General features: G+C 36.1%; 1 protein-coding gene across 5 annotated transcripts in view; it reads right to left on the bottom strand.

Annotated features, from left to right (window-relative positions):
• Window positions 1–18,796, bottom strand: part of LOC144612777 (uncharacterized) — an 80,657-nt gene extending 61,861 nt beyond the window's left edge. For 3 of the 5 annotated variants that reach the window (XR_014135243.1, XR_014135244.1, XR_014135245.1), the window contains exons 1-5: window positions 18,611–18,796; window positions 17,521–17,655; window positions 16,012–16,064; window positions 14,410–14,569; window positions 10,441–10,518 (exon numbers count right to left, since the gene is read on the bottom strand). The gene's annotated coding sequence lies outside the window, so the exon portion shown is untranslated. Of the gene's footprint in view, window positions 1–3,907; window positions 7,322–10,440; window positions 10,519–14,409; window positions 14,570–16,011; window positions 16,065–17,520; window positions 17,656–18,610 lie in introns of those variants that run through there. The other 2 variants (XR_014135246.1, XR_014135247.1) reach the window with 2 other exon arrangements.
• Window positions 18,797–18,819: the final 23 nt, after the last annotated feature.

Below are 18,819 nucleotides of genomic sequence, written 5' to 3'. Positions count from 1 at the left end.
GAGAGAGAATCCTAAGCAGACTCCACACTGTCAGTGCAGAGCCCAATGCAGGGCTCAAACTCATGAACTGTGAGATCATGACCTGAGCTGAGATCAAGAGTCGGACACTTAACAAACTGAGCCACTAAGGTGTCCCAGTTCATTAATCTTTTATTTTAGTGTACAGTCAGCTATTAAGCTCACTGTTGTTTTTGGGTTTTGTTTTTCTTAATTTTGAATACATTTTTTACATTTAAATGTTTCATTTTAGTTCTTTTTTCATATCTTTCATTTGTCTCACTTTCATGTTTCCTCTCTTTCAAAATATTTATAATTAGTATTTTAAAGAATGTGTCTGCTAATTTCATCATCTATTATATTTATTTCTATTAATTAATTGCATTCCTAGTTATTAGTTGCTTTTTCCTGCATGTATAGTAATTTTTTATTGAATACTGAATATGAGTTTTATGTTGCAGAGTCTGGATTTTAGTCTTTCTTTAAAGAATGCTGAGTTTTTTGAACTATTGGGACCTCATGAAGATAAAAAGCTTCTGCACTGCAAAGGAAACAATCAACAAAACTAAAAGGCAACCAACGGAATGGGAAAAGATATTTGCAAATGACAATCAGACAAAGGGCTAGTATCCAAAATCTATAAAGAACTCACCAAACTCCACACCCGAAAAACAAATAATCCAGTGAAGAAATGGGCAGAAAACATGAATAGACACTTCTCTAAAGAAGACATTCAGATGGCCAACAGGCACATGAAAAGATTCTCAACGTTGCTCTTCATCAGGGAAATACAAATCAAAACCACACTCAGATATCACCTCACGCCAGTCAGAATGGCCAAAATGAACAAATCAGGAGACTATAGATGCTGGAGAGGATGTGGAGAAACGGGAACCCTCTTGCACTGTTGGTGGGAATGCAAACTGGTGCAGCCATTCTGGAAAACAGTGTGGAGATTCCTCAAAAAATTAAAAATAGACCTACCCTATGACCCAGCAATAGCACTGCTAGGAATTTACCCAAGGGATACAGGAGTGTTGATGCATAGGGGCACTTGTACCCCAATGTTTATAGCAGCACTTTCAACAATAGCCAAATTATGTAAAGAGCCTAATGTCCATCAACTGATGAATGGATAAAGAAATTGTGGTTTATATACACAATGGAATATTATTTGGCAATGATAAAGAATGAAATATGGCCTTTTGTAGCAACATGGATGGAAGTGGAGAGTGTTATGCTAAGTGAAATAAGTCATACAAAGACAGACACCATATGTTTTCACTCTTATGTGGATCCTGAGAAACTTAACAGAAGACCATGGGGGAGGGGAAGGAAAAAAAAAGTTAGAGAGGGAGGGAACCAAACCATAAGAGACCCTTAAAAACTGAGAATAAACTGAGGGTTGGTGGGGCATGGGAGAGAGGGGAAAGTAGTGATGGGCATTGAGAAGGGCACCTACTGGGATGAGCACTGGGTGTTGTATGGAAATCAATTTGACAATAAATTGCACATTAAAAAAAAAGAATAAACATTAAAAAAATAAAAATAAAAAATGAAAAAAAATGCTGAGTTTTGCTGTGGCATTGTTATTTCATCCATTCAAGGTTTTTTAAAAAGCTTTGTTCAGCTGATGACAGAATATTCTTAATATGGCCAAATTTAGCCCTATTACTAAAACGGGACCATTTTGGGATCTCTACGGAATGCCTTGATTGCTCAACAATGTTTCTCCATTCTGGCTGCTCTAAATTCAAATTATTTCCCAGGTGTGTTCATGCTCTCCTTTCCTGCTCTGCAGTCTGTAAACTGCCTCCAGTTAGAAAGTGGAATGATTGAGAGGCGCCTAGGTGGTTCAGTTGGTTGGGCAACCGACTTCGGCTCAGGTCATGATCCCACAGTTTGTGAGTTTGAGCCCTGCGTGGGGCTCTGTACTGACAGCTCAGAGCCTGGAGCCTGCTTCTGATTCTGTGTCTCCCTCTCTCTCTGCCCCTCCCCCACTCATGCTCTGTCTCTCTCTGTCTGAGAAATAAACATTAAAAAAAAAATTAAAAAAAAAAGAAAGTGGAATGATTGAATAACTTATTTCATTTGTTTCCCTTCTCTCTAGGATCACACTCTTCTACTGCCTGTTTTTCAAAATCTGAACACAGTTCTTCCCCACATTTTGTCCAATTTTTTAGTTGTTTATGGTGGAAGCACTAGTGTAGTATTTTTTACTTGTTTTATTTATTGTCTTTTTATTATAAGATAAAATCACAGCAAAACACACAAAAGAAAATGTAGCTTAGTGAATTACTATAAGGGTAAATACCTGTTTTGTTTTAAATGTTTGTGTCCCCCTCCTTCAAAATTCTTAAATTGAAATCCTAATCCCCAAAGGTGATGGTATTAGTAGGTGGAGACTTTGGGTTAGTTCTCTTATAAGAGGTTCCAGAGAACTCCCTGGCCCTTTCTGCCTACTGATAATACAAGAAGTCTGTGACTAAGAAGAGGGCCCTACCCAAGCATGCCAGTGCTATGATCTTAGACTTCCAGGCTTCAGAACTGTGAGAAATAAATTTGTGTTGTTTATAAGCAACCCAGTCTGTGGTATTTTGTTATAGCTACCCTAATGGTCTAAGAGAATACCCTTATAACCACCATCCTGGTCAAGAAATAGAAATTGGTTAACCATCCCAGAAGCCTCTCTGTGTGCCCTTTTGCACAGATAGCCCCCTCCCACCCATATACACTATTGCAACTTTTATGACACTCATTTCCTTGTTGTTTTTACGGCTTTTAATGATCCAAGTGGACATCCCTAGACATTATAGTTTAGTCTTACTCATTTTTCTTAACTTGAATTGTCTTTTAAGACTCCTTTTACATACAGGTGTTCCTGGTATCCCTTCTTTTCCTTACTATTTATTTGTTGAAGAAATGAGATGTTTGTTCAGTCTGGTTTCTCATAATCTGGATTTTTTTTATTACATACTTGTGATGTGATTCAACATGTTCTATTTTATTCTATTTCCTGCAAACTGTCTTCAGGATCTAGAAGTTTGATAAAATTACATTTTTATCCCCTTGGTAAGACTATAATCTTTCATCTGAAGGTACGCATAATTTGTTTTCTCTCAATTTTGATGCAGCAGCCATTTGTGCTCAATGTCTAAATCCCAATTCATTGGTATTTATAAAGTACCTATGATATGCTAATATTTTTATTGATTAGCTAGAATAAGTTAATAAGAAGACAATTCCTCATTTGATACTTACCAAGTGGTATAGTTCATTTAGGAAAGGAGAAATGAATGCTTCCTTCTCTTATTGTTGTTTTTTTTTTTTAAGATAATGATTTCTGACTGTATTAGTTTTTTTCAGTTGCTGTAACAACCACAAACTTGGTGCCTTAAAACAACATCTATTTATTCTTTGATAGTTCTAAAGGCCATAAGCCTGAAATAAATCTTTTGCAGCTAAAATCAAGGTTTCAGCAGGACCACAATCACTACAAACGTTCTAGAGAATACTTTCCAGAGACCAGTGCTGTATGCCCTTGCATTCCTTTCCTCCCTTCCTCCATCTTCTTCCTCTATTTCTACCACATGACATTCTTTTTTGTCTGTAGTCAAATCTCCCACTGCCTCCCTTATAATAGTACTTGTTATTATATTTAAAAGTCAGAGGGTGAGAGAGAGAGAGAGAGTCCCTATCTCAATATCTGTAACTTAATCACATCTATGAAGATCCTTTTTCCACATATAGTAAAATTTCTAACAACTGAGCATCTTTAGAGGCCTGTCACAGTGACCAATGAAGTCTTCAAAAACTACTGTTTAATATTGTTATGAAATCACAAATTTTAACGTATTTGATTAGTTTAAATCCATTGTGATCTTTATATAATCTATGGCCAATGAGGGCCTCAATTTGACTTCTGAATCCTTTTGATTATTTCTCTGATATGCAGCATTTCAAGATGTTCTAGTACATTTTTTTTTGCATAAACCGGGAGTCAGTCATTTCTTGAAGCAGCCATGGTTTCCTTAAAAAAGGCAGTGGGGGGCAGGGGGAAATGTCAAAATGATAATCTGGAAACCAGGGCCACTATTTGCTTCTGGTTGGTAATTTGTTTTTTCTAGGATTTTACAAATTCAGGGTTTTTATACAGCCTTTTCAGTTTTTTAACTCTTCTCTTCCATAGTGATAATCTGCTTCTCAAGGTCACACAAATAGATTTAGAATATATAATTAGTCATTTGCTTTGTCCCATTTATGCCTTGTCGCATTTAAATATTTTAAATGTGTTATTCTGTTTTTTGGCATAAAGCATTGATGTTAAAAAAAATCCCGTGATAATATCACTTTGATGCCCTTATTAAACATGTGCTCTTTTCCCTAGATTCCCAGAGGATTTTTTTGTTTCTTTAAAGTCCAGTCATTTTATTAGAATATGTCTTGGTCTTGATTTTTTTGGGTTGATATTATCAGGTAATAGAGTGCTCTATTAACATATACTTTATAATAATACTTTCAGCAAGTTTTCAGTATTCTTTTTTTTAAGGAAGTTATTTCATATGTTGAATTTTCTTTTTGTATCTTCAGTATTTGTCATTTTCTCTCATATCCCTTTTATCTCATTTTGTTTGATTTTTGTTTTAATTATCTTCTTTTAATCTACTATTCCTAACAAGAGATTACTTGAGTTTGGGGTGTATATTTTCTCTAGTTTATTAATCAGATCTGGTATAGTTTTCAATTATTTTTTGAGCTGTATCAACTAATTTCTGAGTTTTCCTAGTTCTGATTGTTTTTTCATATCTTGTATCTTTTCCTAATTTTTTATCTCATTTTGAAGTGGTATGTTTCCATTTGCATATATGTTGAATATATCTTTCTAGCATGTTTTCTTTGCCTATAGGTTTATTCTATTATTGTCATGTTTTCTTATAGTTATTTGTCTGGTATTTTATTTCAATAGTTTTCTAATGTTCATTTCTATGTTGATTTAGTTTTCATAACTTCTTAGAAGATTTAGTTCAGATAGCTTCTCTGCTTAGATTCTTTTTATATTATTTTCATATATTAGTAAAACTACAATGGCTTGCTTGGGGCAGATTCTAGCTGCTTCCTTTTCCCTTTTATCTGGACCACCTTTTTCCTTCATTTCAGTTGTTCCTAATCTAAACAATTTTGTTTCATCCCAGCAGTTTCTGTTCAGTATGAAGCCTTGTACATGGAGGAAGCCCTAGTGGGTCAGTTATGAAAACTTATAGGAACTAGCCAACTTATTGGTTATTGGAAAATGTTAAACCTCTTCCAGTTTTAGCTACTATTCTCCAATTGAATTGCTATGATTTCCAGTGAATAACTTTTACTTTATATGGGGTTCTTCAGTTCTCAGGTCATTCAGATACTCCATTACCTCTCTCTGCTTTTCCCTGAATAGACACTGACAAGATACAATGGCTTCTCCCTACCTACTTGTATTCTGAAGCTGCCAGAGTAAAACTTTATTAGGGTGATGCTAATAGAAATAAGATACAAATGGTAACAAAAAGAACAGTTTCTTTCTTCTTTGTCTTGTGACAACCCTTTATTGCCCCCTATTGCCAGAACTTAACAGGGAGTAAACTGACCAATCAGAAATGCAATTTTCAGAGTTCTAATTCCAGCATTACAAAGCAAAATATAGAACAGTAAATTTGAAGCTGAGAGATAAAACAATAAATTTGAAGCTGAGAGATAATACCTTAAAAACTGGCTTCTGTTATATGCTCTTTGTAAACCGTGCCTTTTGTCATTGTATAGTCTTTATTTAGAACTTTTAATCTTAATACATTTTATCTGATTTTGTATATGCAATTGCTTTTCTTTTATGCCATTGTTTTATTTTCAACATTTCTTCACTGCTCTGTTTAAACACTTTTTTTAAAAGAATATATTGATAGGTTTCAGTTTTGTTTTGTTTTTTTTCAACCCAATCTGAGAAGCTGTTTTATACACTGGGAAAGTTAATCATTCATGTTTTCTTCCTTTCATCCTACTTTGTTTGCATTTTTAAAAATATTTCCTTATTTTCCTTTAACTATTTCTCTTAGTTTTCCTGTTTGATCATTGCTAGTCTCTTTTCCTTGTTTTAATTATGAAATTCTATTGCACTTTTTCATGCAACTGGTGATTATATTTTCATACATTCAAAATTAAATCCATATGAAAGTAAGGGTTAAATGGAAATGAGATACCAACTATTCGTTTGCTAGGTGCTCTGTTCCTTCACTGGATGAGCCCTTTGGAACACTTTTATTTCCCCTCTCCCTGGCCCCAAACGCCTACGATTTGTTGATATATTTTAATTGCCTTTAGAGTCTATTATCAGGGTGCCTTTGCAGTATGCCACTTTCATTTCAAGAAGCATCAGTTAGTATTTATATTACACACACTCATTCACTCTCCATCTGTTTAGATATCTCTTTAAGGTAACAATTGTGTCAGAGCTCCTCATTCTTTCATTTACTCTATTTTCCCATGTCTGTAGATCTGTATTTTCTTTGTTGATTATAGTCCTTTCCTTTACTACTTCCTCAGTTGTGCTGCTGAGTAATATATTCTATCAATCTTCACATGTTTATAAACAACTTTCTTTGAAATTGACAATTAAATGATACCTTGATTGTATTAGAATCAATGGATCATATAGTCCTTTCCCTAGATATAAATTATACTAAATTCACTAGCTTCTAATATTGTAAATAAAGTGTTGGTTCATCTGATTCTTTTCTTTCATAATTATTCTTCCTCCATTAGCTAATTAGACTATTTTTTCTTTATCCTTGGGACTCAGAAATTTAACTAGATTATTTCTAACATGTCTATAGCAAGATACCATTAGGTCAGTGTGTGGAAAAAAATGAAATCTCAACAAAATGACAGCTCCTTGAGATATTAATGATAGATTCCATGACCATTTCTAATTGTATGATATTAGCATCTCCTTTGGGTAACCATTTTGTTTGCTAATTTGTGACTACTGGTATTTCCTTTTTCATTAACTGTTACTGAGGTCCTATCTTTTCTATTGACTATAATGCAAATCTTGGAATTGGGGTTTGATTGCACCATTGTGTACAAATATACTATGATAATTTTGTTGTATTAAGAAATCAGTTTTTGGGGTGCCTGGGTGGCTCAGACGGTTAAATGTCGGACTTCGGCTCAGGTCATGATCTCACGGCTTATGAGTTCGTGCCCCTTGTTGGACTCTGCTGACAGCTCAGAGCCTGCAGCCTGCTTCGGATTCTGTCTCCCTCTCTGCTCCTCCTCTGCTCACACTCTTTCTCTAAAATAAATAAACATTAAAAAAATCTTTAAAAAAAAAGAAAAAGAAATCGGTTATGATTGCTCTGCAATAGCTGATAGGAACTCTTCCTTTTCTGCAATGTCATTTTTAGTAAATAACTAAGTCTTTTTTAAGTGTTGAGCCTATGGTCTTCTTTTCCAAAGTAGTGTTTTTCTTCATCAATCCTGCCAGTGTGAGCTCTTTTATTCTGTGGACAAAGAGCTTTCTCAAGTTCAAGACATTTTTTTACTATAAAATACTTAATTATTGATGCTACTCCATCGTTATTCTTCCACCTTTTGGAACTCCTGTATTATTCACTATTGGGTCTTCTGTATGTGTCCTTCAGTTCTCTGATCTTTTCTTTCATACTTCCTGTCTGTTTATAATTTTGTTCTGTGCTTTCAGATATTCTTCCACTTGATCTTTCATGTTACTGATGTGTGATTCATGTGCTAGTTTTCAAGTATGAAAATCATGATTCAAATCCTTGGGTTGGGATAGCATGAGATGTGGATACTACTTACTGTTCTCTAAAATTTCCAGGCTAAAAACTGTGGTCTCAAACAAGCATATAACATCAGTGGAAATGAATCTGGTCTGAAATAAGCATGTAAAATCAAATAATAAATTCTGTTAGTTTGCTAGGGCTGCCATAACAAAATACCACAGACTGGGTGGCTTAAACAGCAGTAGTTTATTTTCTTAAAGTTCTAGAGGCTGAAAATCTAAGATTAATGTGCCAGCAGTGTTGATTTCCTCTGAAGTCTCTTTCCTTGGCTTGTAGATGGCTGTACATTTGCTGCCTATTCACATGGTCTTTTCCCTATGACACCTCTGGTATCTGTTTATGTATCCAAATTTCCTCTTTTTATGAAGACATCAGTCAGATTGGATCAGGACCCATCCTAATGGCCTCATCTAACTTAATCAAGTTCTCTAAAGAACTTGCCTCCAAATATGGTTACATTCTGAGGTGCTGGGGGTTAGGATTTCAACATATGAATGTGTGTGTGTTGGGGGGGGGGGATTACAAATCAATCATAACAACTGTCATTGTAAGAAGAGATTATTTGTTGACAATACACATTAAATAATTCTCATACCAACTGATGTGTAACCATTCAGCTCAATTCTTAACATCAAGCTCTACCAGTTTAAGAATTTAGTCCCTCAAGATTGCACCCACTTCAGAAGCTATGCAAATAGGGTGCCAAGGATACTTACAGTTCTGCTCAGCAAACTAAACATTCTTGAGTTCCTGTGACTGCCTCCCTAGGTTTGATAACTCACTAGAACAAATCACAGAACTCAGGAAAGCATTTTACTTGTGATTACCAGTTTAATATTAAAGACATAACTCAGGAACAGTCAAATGGAAGAAGTGCACTACCTACCTTGCACCTTAATGAGTTCAACTGGGAAATTCTCTGAATCCCATCAATTAGGGGTTTTTATAAAGATATTATTACATAGGCATGAAGTGATTAAATTGTTTCTCATTGGTGATTAACTCAATCTCCAGCCCCTCTCCCCTCCCTGGAAGTTTGGGGTGAGACTGAAAGTTCCAAGCTTTTAATCATGGATTGGTCTTTCTGGTGACCAGCCCCCATCCTGAAGCTACTAGAGGCCTGCCTTATCACTGAGGAAATTCCAAAGGTTTTAGGAGCTTTGTGTCAGGAACCAGGGACAAAGAAAAATATTTTATTATAGCGTATTTGTGCAAAAAGGTGACACACTGCTTTTAAACCCTTGATGAATACAGACCATAAAAAAGTCATTTAAAAGCTGTAGGTCTACCTTTTAAGAGATCAAATTTACCTTTAAAGCAGACTTTCTCTTCAAGAATGGCCTGTAAAGTGAATGCAAATCAATTTACTCTTACTCCTGGGAAAACTTCAGGTATCTTCAATGTAAGTATCTTAGAGAAGCTAAGCATTTTGTTTTGTAAACTGAATGTATCTAGGTGTTTGGTTTCTGCAGCATTTTTGGCTTCCTTGAAAGAAGTGTTTTTTTCTCTTTGGATTTGGATTGCCATGTGTATTATTGTTGCTGTTTTTCCTTGAATTTGTTGGAACCTTTCTTTTGCACCTTCCAGTCACTACATGGCTTTTGTATTTATTGCCTAAGAATAACTGCTAATGTGATGCCTAATTATTGATTTTGTACTTTATATAAATGGACTAATACAGAATGTACCATCTTGTCTGGTTTTTCCTCATTTTGTGAAATTTATCCATGTTGTTTAACACAGTTGTAAATTGTTTTATCATATATATTGCTATATCATATTCCATGGTGTGAATATACCACAATTTATTCTTTGTTAATGGACATTGGAATATTCTTCAGTTTTCTGCTATTACAGTATGGCAATAAATATGTCTGTTGGTGAATGAATCCATGAGTTTTCTCTTGGGTATAATCTTAGAAACAAAACTGCTAGGTCACAGGGTATGCATACGTTCACCTTTAGTAGACACAGCCAAACAGTTCTCCAAAGTACCAATTGACATTCCAACCAGTATTGTATAAGAGGTAGGATTTCTCCACATTTTTGTCAAGTCTAGTATTAAAGGTGAGATTTATTGTTTTTAAATGCCTTCTTAAGTCTTCTGCTTGTTGTCTCCCTCCCCCACCAACCATCATTGGGTTTTTTTCTGATTGATTTCTAGGAGTTCTTCACATAATCTGGATACCAGTCTTTGTCAAATATATGTATTGAAAATACTTTCTCCTACTCTGGGTTACTTAATCATTCTCTTAATGAATACAAGTTCTTAATACAGACCGATTTATCATTTTACCTTTATGTTTAGAGCTTTTGGTATTTATTAAGAACTCTTTACTGATGTGTAACAAGATTAATCTTGTCCAAAGAAAGGTATGGCCCTCATCCCAGTAACTTAGTTACTGGGAGGTAACTGTAAGCCCTTGGAATGTCCTGCCTCAAAGGAGTGTCTTTGTTTACCTGGGGGCTTTAAACCATGCCAAGTAGTCTATACTAACAATGTGATTTATGGTGAGGGCCTTGTCCCATGTGGTATCACACTGACCTCTGGAGGAGCAGAAGACTAAGATCAGCAATACGGGAAGAGAGCCATGTCTATGTAACTTACCCCCAAAAAAACACCGGGCACCAAGGTTTGGTTGAGCTTCCCTGGTTGACAACACTCTGTCTGCATCACCACGTATCACTGTTGGGAGAAGCAAGCACTGTTCACACAATGCCACTGGGAGAGAACAACTAGAAACTCTCTATACCAGGTCTCTCCTGTACCCTGCCCTATGTACCTTTTCCTGCTGCTGATTTTAATCTGCATTTACCATGGTATAAACTGCAACCATGAGTATACCAGCTTTGCTGAGCTCTGTTATTCCCTGGGGGTGATCTTAGGGATTTCCTGAATCACAACCTATTATAAGTCAGACAGAAGTTCTCCTGTTACCTTTGAAAAGCTTTAGTATTTTATCATTCACATTTAGTTTGTAATTCCTAAAGGAATTACAATTGATTCTGGTATTTGGCATGTGAAGACAGATCAAGATGTACATGGTTTTTCATAATATTCACTTGATCTTGTATCATTTATTATAAAGACCACCTTGGGAACTACACTGTTTAATCACTTTTGTTGTAAGTCAGCTGACCACCTGTGTGTTTTTACTGTTTGTATTTACTAAGTACTCCAGTGTTTTGTTCTTTAAGAATAACTCGGTCATTCCTCATTCTTTGTAGATATGTCTGAGTTTTCAGCTTGTCAATTTAATTAAAAAAAAAAAACAAACACACAACTTGGGATTTTGATGGGGGTTATGCTGAATTATAAATTAACATCTTTATAATATTAAATCTACTAATCTTTCAACATGGTATATCACTCTCTCCATTTATTTAGAACTTTGTCTTTCAATGATTTGTAATTTCCAGTGTAGAGTTGGTGTCCATCTTTCTTTCTTTAGCATTATTCCTATCTTTAGATTTATTCCTAAAAAACATATTTTAAATGATGCTGCTATAACTTATATATTTGGTATGTATAAAAAACCCAAAGAATCTACAAACTATAAGAATTAATGAGAAATATAGGGGCTTCTGGGTGACTTAATCAGTTGAGCGTGTCAGACTCTTGGTTTCAGCTCAGGTCATGATCCCAGTGTCACACTAGGCACTGAATGTGGAGCCTGCTTAGGATTCTCTCTCCCCCTCTCTCTCTCTCTCTCTCTGTGCCCCTCTCACATGTGTGCTCTCTCCCTCTCTCTCTCTTTCTCTCCCTCTCTCTCTCTCCCCCCCCCCAAAAAAAGAAAGAAATGTAGACTTGTTGTTGTTATGAAGATAATAAAAATACTTTAGTTCTACATATAAGCAACAAATAGAAATCAAAATATAAAAAAGATAGGCTAATGTTTTATTAGAGAAAAATATTTCTCTTTATGGCTTTTACAAACTTAAGAGGAATTTGAGAATAATTTTTATTTTATTTTTAAATTTTTTAATGTTTATTCATTCTTTGAGAGAGATAGAGAGCATGAGCAGGGGAGAGGCAGAGACAGGGAGACACAGAATCCAAAGCAGGCTCCAGGCTCTGAGCTGGCAGCACAGAGCCCGATGAGGGGCTCAAACTCACGAACTGTGAAATCATGACTGAGTCAAAGTGGGACGCTTAACCGACTGAGCCACCCAGGTGCCCCAAGAGAGTAATTTTTAAAATAGAGCTTTTAAAATACTATCCCTGAAATTTCCTTTGCAATTATTTCCAGTTTTAAGAGAAAAAACAATGTAAGAAATGTAAGTCATTGGTAGTCATCTTGGTAGAAACATATATTCCAATAAATGAATAAACATTCATATTATAATTTAATGATTTTTATAGGAAAGTTTTTTACTATTTACTATTGGTTATCTCTTTGGTATTTGAGACAAACACTGAACTTTTTCTTTTTTAATGCAGATTACATTACTTTGCTTCAATGTCTTTCATTACATACAGTTCAAAAATTGAGTACTAGTATCTTAAAGACTTACAAATCAAAACTTAATAACAAAAACTAAAATCTGCTCTTATTTAGAGTTTAAAGCTTGCTTTTAGACAAATCCTAGGACTTCGATTACTGTATTTACTACTAAGTCGGCAAACTTATAACTGCAATTAGATTCTATTTTATTTTAGAATGATATATTATCTATAAAGACAAATTAATTATGACATTCCAGTTTAATCTACTAAGTTGCTATTTTTAATTTGTCAACAAGTTCTAATAATGGTCTTGTTACCTTGTGATTAGATTAGCACACCATATATTTATATATAATTATTTAAGTTCTAAGTATCAGGCTAATCTTCAAGGAAGCTTAATTATAATAAATAAATATGTACTATTTTGTGATTAATTCCTGGCTTCTCAAAAAAAAATAACTAGAACTCTATTTCCTAAGGGGGAAAAAAAGAGGAAAAAGTCCTGCATATCAATCCACTTTCTTTAGTAAGTACAAGGTAGCACAAGGACAGAAAGTAGAAGATGGTCTGTCAAATCAGACAGATCAGTGAATCAGTTACATTTCAAAGAAGGTAAATCTGTTGTGGACTAATAGTTCAATGGGCCACACTCTGGAATTAGATTACATTGGATGATATGACATCTCTACAGTTAGTTCCTGTGATAATATGATTTATGACAACCTTGGAATTTCCTGAGCATAAGAGCAATGGAAACATCGATTGTTATATTTTTTCTGCCTTCAGTTCCTGAAAGAACTTCAGAGCCATAAAGGTAAAATGAGTGTCTTGTTATTCATAACATGCCTCTTTCCACCACAACTGGGTTTACATTAATGGGTTACTTTTGAAAAGCACTGAAGGATGGGGGCTGGTTGCCAGGTGAACTAACCAGGAATAGAGGGTTAGAACTTTTAGTCTCACCCCTTGATAAGAACAGAGAAGAGGGAAGGGAGGAGCTAGAGGCTGATCAGTCACTAGCGGATGGTGATTTAATCAATCATACCTATGTAATAAAGCCTCTATAAAACCCCAAATAGATGTTTTGAGAACTTCCAAGTTGGTGAACACATGGTCAGGGAAAGTGGCACACTTGGGAGGGGCATGGAAGCTCCTAGTCCTTTTCCCATACCTTGCTGTATGCATCTCTTCCATCTGACTGTTCCTGAGTTACATCTTTTAAAAAAAATTTTTTTTCTAATGTTTATTTATTTTAGAGAGAGACAAAGCACAAGTGGGGGAGGAGCAGGGAGAGAGGGAGACACAATACAAAGCAGGCTTCAGGCTCTGAGCTATCAGCACAGAGCCCTACGCAAGGCTTGACCCCATGAACCGTGAGATTATGACCTGAGCCAAAGTTGAACGCTTAACCAACTGAGCTACCCAGGTGCCTCGAGTTACATCTTTTTGTAATTCATCAGTAATCTAATGAATAAAATGTTACTCTGAGTTTTGTGAGCCACTCTAGCAAATTAATCAAAACCAAGGAGAGGGTATGTGAGAGAAGATAGGTGATAACCTGGACTTGCTACTGGCATCTGAAGCGGAAGCACAGACAGTCTTGTAGGACTGAACTCTTAACCTGTGACACAAAGAAGGGGTCATGGGAATCTCTGATTTATAGCTGGTCATTCAGAAGCACAGGTAACTACCTGGTCTACCAGGTAGACAGTGTCAAAATTGAGTTAAATTGTAGGACACCCACTTGGTGTTGGGAGAATTGCTTGTTGATATGGGGAATCCCCCAACACAAACACACACACACACACACACACACACACACACACACACACACATCCCATATGTTAGAATTGATGGCCACAATCTTTAGTGTTCCAAATGGGAATTCTTAATTAATTACCTACAGGGTTTATAAGCCCTTTTGTAAGGAAAAACAAAAAAACATATCTCAACTATATAATTTTGAATACTAAATACATATTATGTTTGATACCCAAGTACAAAACATAAATAGCCTTCTTCAGCTGTGGATCATCTTTACAACTGGCACAGCCATTAGGCTAAAGACTATGGCATGGCAGGTCTTTTACCTATACATGTGATTTCCATTAAGGGATCCAGTAAAGATACCTTGCTTAGAAGTCCAAGCTTTAGCTACTCAGAGGATGCTTTTGCTCTGTAAAGGGCAGCTGAGGCTCCTCTTCAAGCTTTCTGGCAGGCTTGCTTAGCCACAGCAGTGGGCTGTAGCTGCCTTCATTCACCAGCGGTGGCCAGTAGATTCATTCACCATCTACAAGCCAGTAGATGCAGAGAGGTAAGCCAGTAGATGCAGAGAGGTAAGAGACATAGGATGTAAGGCTTAAGAAAACAGGCTGTTAAAGGAGAAAGAAGCAAAATTATTTCAGTGCACACAACTTACTCTCCCAAAAGGAGTTCAATGCAAATATAATGTTGGTAACTTCAGGAATTTCTAACTTGTTTATGCTCCTTCAATATTGCTTAGACCTCACTATTTATCACAGACATATAATAAAGCTGGTATATATCTCTGTCTCATCCACTGGACTTGGAGAACCCATACCCTCAGATTCTTGAACTTGGGGTGGAACTGAATAAAGGGAACTTTCCATATGTATGCCAATCCATAAAATAGGTAATAATAATGTTAACTTACAAAGGTGTACACATTTTGGGTTAACTTTTCAAAAGATCTTAATAACTGGGTATGAAAGTAACCTCTCATTGAAATGGTGTTAATTTTTCTGTATTTTCACATATTATTTCCTTTGCTGAAACAATGTGGGAAAAAAACAGAAGTATTCAAAATTTACTACAAGAAAAACATGCCTCTCTGGATCAGCCTAGCCAATAACAATGAATATTAATTTGAATTAATATAAATCATGAATTAAAGGTTCCAGTTGCATTTGAGCTAAATTGCATTGTTTTGCACAAGTCAGAAAACTACATAATTCAATTATAACAAGCAAAGTCCTCTGGTGTTTATGAGTTTTATACATCCAATGGAGTCAACTGTTTGATGATAGTGAACCTGTCCTAAAAATTACCAACATCTAGTTTTTGATTTCAAATACAATAAAATGTGTTTAAAATACCATTAAAACACTGTACACAACCTGTCCTTAAAGTAATCAAATATATACCAATTAGATTATTAACATTACTTGGTAAAGAGTTACAACTAACGCTGTCAAGTGTTTGAACTGTAGGCAATGGAGTTAGAAACCAAGGAAAAGATCCTGTCATTTGTGGGAAAATGACTGTGTAAGTCTTTTAACTACACTGAGAGTAATATATTATTTACATTTTTATAGATAACTATAAGATAACTGTAAGATTCAACAGCTAACTTAAACTTAGAAACACAAATGTGGCACTAAAGAAAATGGACAGAGGGAATTGTATTTGTATCTGCCTCATTCTTTTCTTCTCAGTATCCCCATCTCAGCAAATAATAAATCTAGTGGGTTAGGATAAAAACCACACAGTGAGAGCTGTTGCTTCCCCTTCTTTCACATCCAAACCTTGAGTAAATTATGTTAGGTCTGTATTCAGAATATATCCAGAGTGTTCCCACCAGTGTCCTTGCTATCACCCATCCACCTATCCAGTAACTACTAGTAAACAACTTCTTAAAAAAATAATGTTTGAGGTACTTCAGTACACAGAGAATGGCCCTTTTGGCCTTTACAAAAGAAATAAACTTCTTACCTATCCTGAATCTCACTACAGTGCGTTGTTCCAGGACATAACTGCCAGGGCACCTAAAAGTCAATATTGAGAAAATTAATGGCTAGGTAAGATTCTAGCAATAAATAAATAATATTTGCCCATGAAAACTTAAACTAAATGATAAAAATCCCAATCGATTTCCCAATCCCAATCCCATTTCGATAAAGTATTACTTTCTATAATTATTCAAAATTATGATATTTATATGTTGGTCATCTGTATATTATTAACAGTCACAATGATTAAAAAAATTTTCCTGGATTGACTTAATTTTAGAACATTAGGACCACAAGATATGGAATAAATATTAATATACACACATTTTTTTTTTGCTGCAGCAAAGAATGATAACCAGTAAGACTTTTATGCCTAAAACCATTCTATATAAGAATAGAATTCTGTAGGTCTGGGTTTCTTAGTAGCATACCACTACTGACATTTTGGGCTGGTTAATTCTTTGTTGTTCAGAGTTGCTTTGTGTAATGTAGAATGTTTCACAATATCTCTGGCCTCCTCCCACTAGATACCCAGTAGCCCCCACTCCCTAGTTATGATACCAAAAATGTCTCCAGATATTGCCAAATATACCATGGGAGGGAGGCAATAGTCCCTGAGAACTATTGCTGTGAATGTAAAGGACAGAACAGAAATATAATGTAATACTTATTCAAGCAAAGTGTTAGTTCACTTTTTAAAAATGGATGATGAGTATCAAAATACTATATTCAATTCCATTGCATATATTTAAAGGAGTGACTGCTACTGTAAAATGCCATTTTACAATGCACTGGAAATTACATTATTGGCCATTATTTAAACTTATGGGGAAGAGCTTTGGATGTTAGCTTATATTCCATTAGTCAAAAGCATCCTGTAATTTATAGGATAGGTGGGTAATGTACTGTATCACTCACTTACTGATCTTTCTTCAAACCCTAATATAGTACTCAGAACACTCTTGAGTTTCTCTCTTATAGCTCTAAGCCTTTTTGTTTTTTACCTTGAGAAATGTATTAAATTTTTGAACACTATCTTGATAAATGTCTAGAAAACTTAACTGAAGGTATCAAGGCTTTTACACAAATGTAAAATATTTAGAGACAAAGCAAGTATTTTCAAAATTCAATTTGTGTAGACTGGTAATCTTTTTTATTTCCACTCTTCAAATGACGCCTAGAGAAATCCAAGGATTTGGAGGCTGAGAATAGTTTAAGAACTCCCAAGATCTTGTCCACACATAGAAGCAATTCTCAAATCCTGTTACTAGTCACCTAACTAGTCTCTAAGTATGGTCCAATTCTCTCAGCTTAATCAGTTTACTGTCAAGGATGCTAATGGATTCATTCTAGCTATAAACATAAAAATGTATGGAGTGTTTTTGTTTTAAAGAATTTTCACATAAATTATCTGGTATTAATCAAACACATCTCCAGGACAGGTAAGAAAGATATCAGGGATAGGAAATTTTTAGTTTAGTGAATGACTTGCCTAGTTTACAATTCAGCAGTGGCAGTAGCAGCAGCAGAGTTGACATCTCCAGACTAATCACACCAAATGCTTTTCTTAGGAAATCCTCATTTGAGATTTTGCTCATAACTTCACATTGTATGGAGTTCTGGGATGCTTGAAGGCAAATTAAATAAAATTTAATTTTATTAATTAATTAATAAGGTGGCGGAAAGTCCTTAGCTGTAGAAGCCAAATTTCTTAATCATTTTATACAAGGCTCTGAAGACTAAATCTTCCAAGTTGTCTGTATTCAATGTAGTATCATTTAAAAATCCCTTCTATGTTGAATATTGAATTCTTATATCAGGAAGGACAATACATTAAACTCAACAGTACTTTGCAAGAGGATGGCTTCTTTTTTTGCAATCAAGTAACTGTTGAGGACGATACAGTGAAGTAAATTTGATAATCCAGAACAAAGGTTTCTTATTAAGCCCTTGTAGAGTTTATCTATACATGCCAGTTACCAGTGTCTTCTGAAAATCATTGTTCAATCCCTGAAGTGAATTCAGTAAAGCCTCAGATTTTTAATACCGTATCAGGAGCCACCTTTTTCTCAGAACTACTCCCCATGTTAACTATTCGAGCGCTTCAGCTAAAAAGGGTTATGTATTTTCAGCTACTGCTAAAGAGCCCGGGTCCCCTAAAACTTTTACCAAAACAAGGCGCTATAGTTCAGCATTTCCGAGTTAGTTTTGCAGTCGTGGCGTGAATCTGAGCCAAAGCGCCTGTGTGGAGCGCCAGACAGCCCCGAGTCCCCATGGCTACCGCCACAGCAACGCGTCGTAGACTGCGGGGCAGGCCCGGGCCCGGGGACGCGGCGGGGCGGAGCCGGGGGGATGGGTGGGCCTGAAGCACCAGCCTGCTCCTCACAGACGGCGCCGGGAAATTCACTTCTCTGAGCCGGAAAAAACGGCTTTAGGGCCGGGCTGTGAAAACAGGCGGGCAGCAAGGCAAACATGCCAACTGCTCATCCCCGCTTCTTCGCAGTAGTTAGGGCAGAACTCCCGGCGACACCAGGCCGCGTCGGTTCCCTCTCCATCACACTTTAACTTCATTTTTTCCGTACCCGCTTAGGAAATTTAAGATGCCTCCGCAGATAATAACAGACGCCAAAGACGCGGTCCCCAAACCCTCAGCCAACAACTCACGCCTTTCCCACGTTTTCACCGCAGGCCCGCCCCCGACCTAGAGCGCGCTGGCCTTAAGAGACGCGATCTCCCGCCAGGCGTACCTTGTCTCGCCCCGCCCCCAGGCGCGCTACCCACCCTTGTCAGA

This window comes from Panthera onca, chromosome C2 (genome assembly GCF_046562875.1).
Source record: "Panthera onca isolate mPanOnc1 chromosome C2, mPanOnc1 haplotype 2, whole genome shotgun sequence".
Lineage (NCBI taxonomy): Eukaryota > Metazoa > Chordata > Mammalia > Carnivora > Felidae > Panthera > Panthera onca.
The sequence above is the reverse complement of the archived record's forward strand: the minus strand, read 5'-3'. Positions and strand labels throughout refer to the sequence as shown.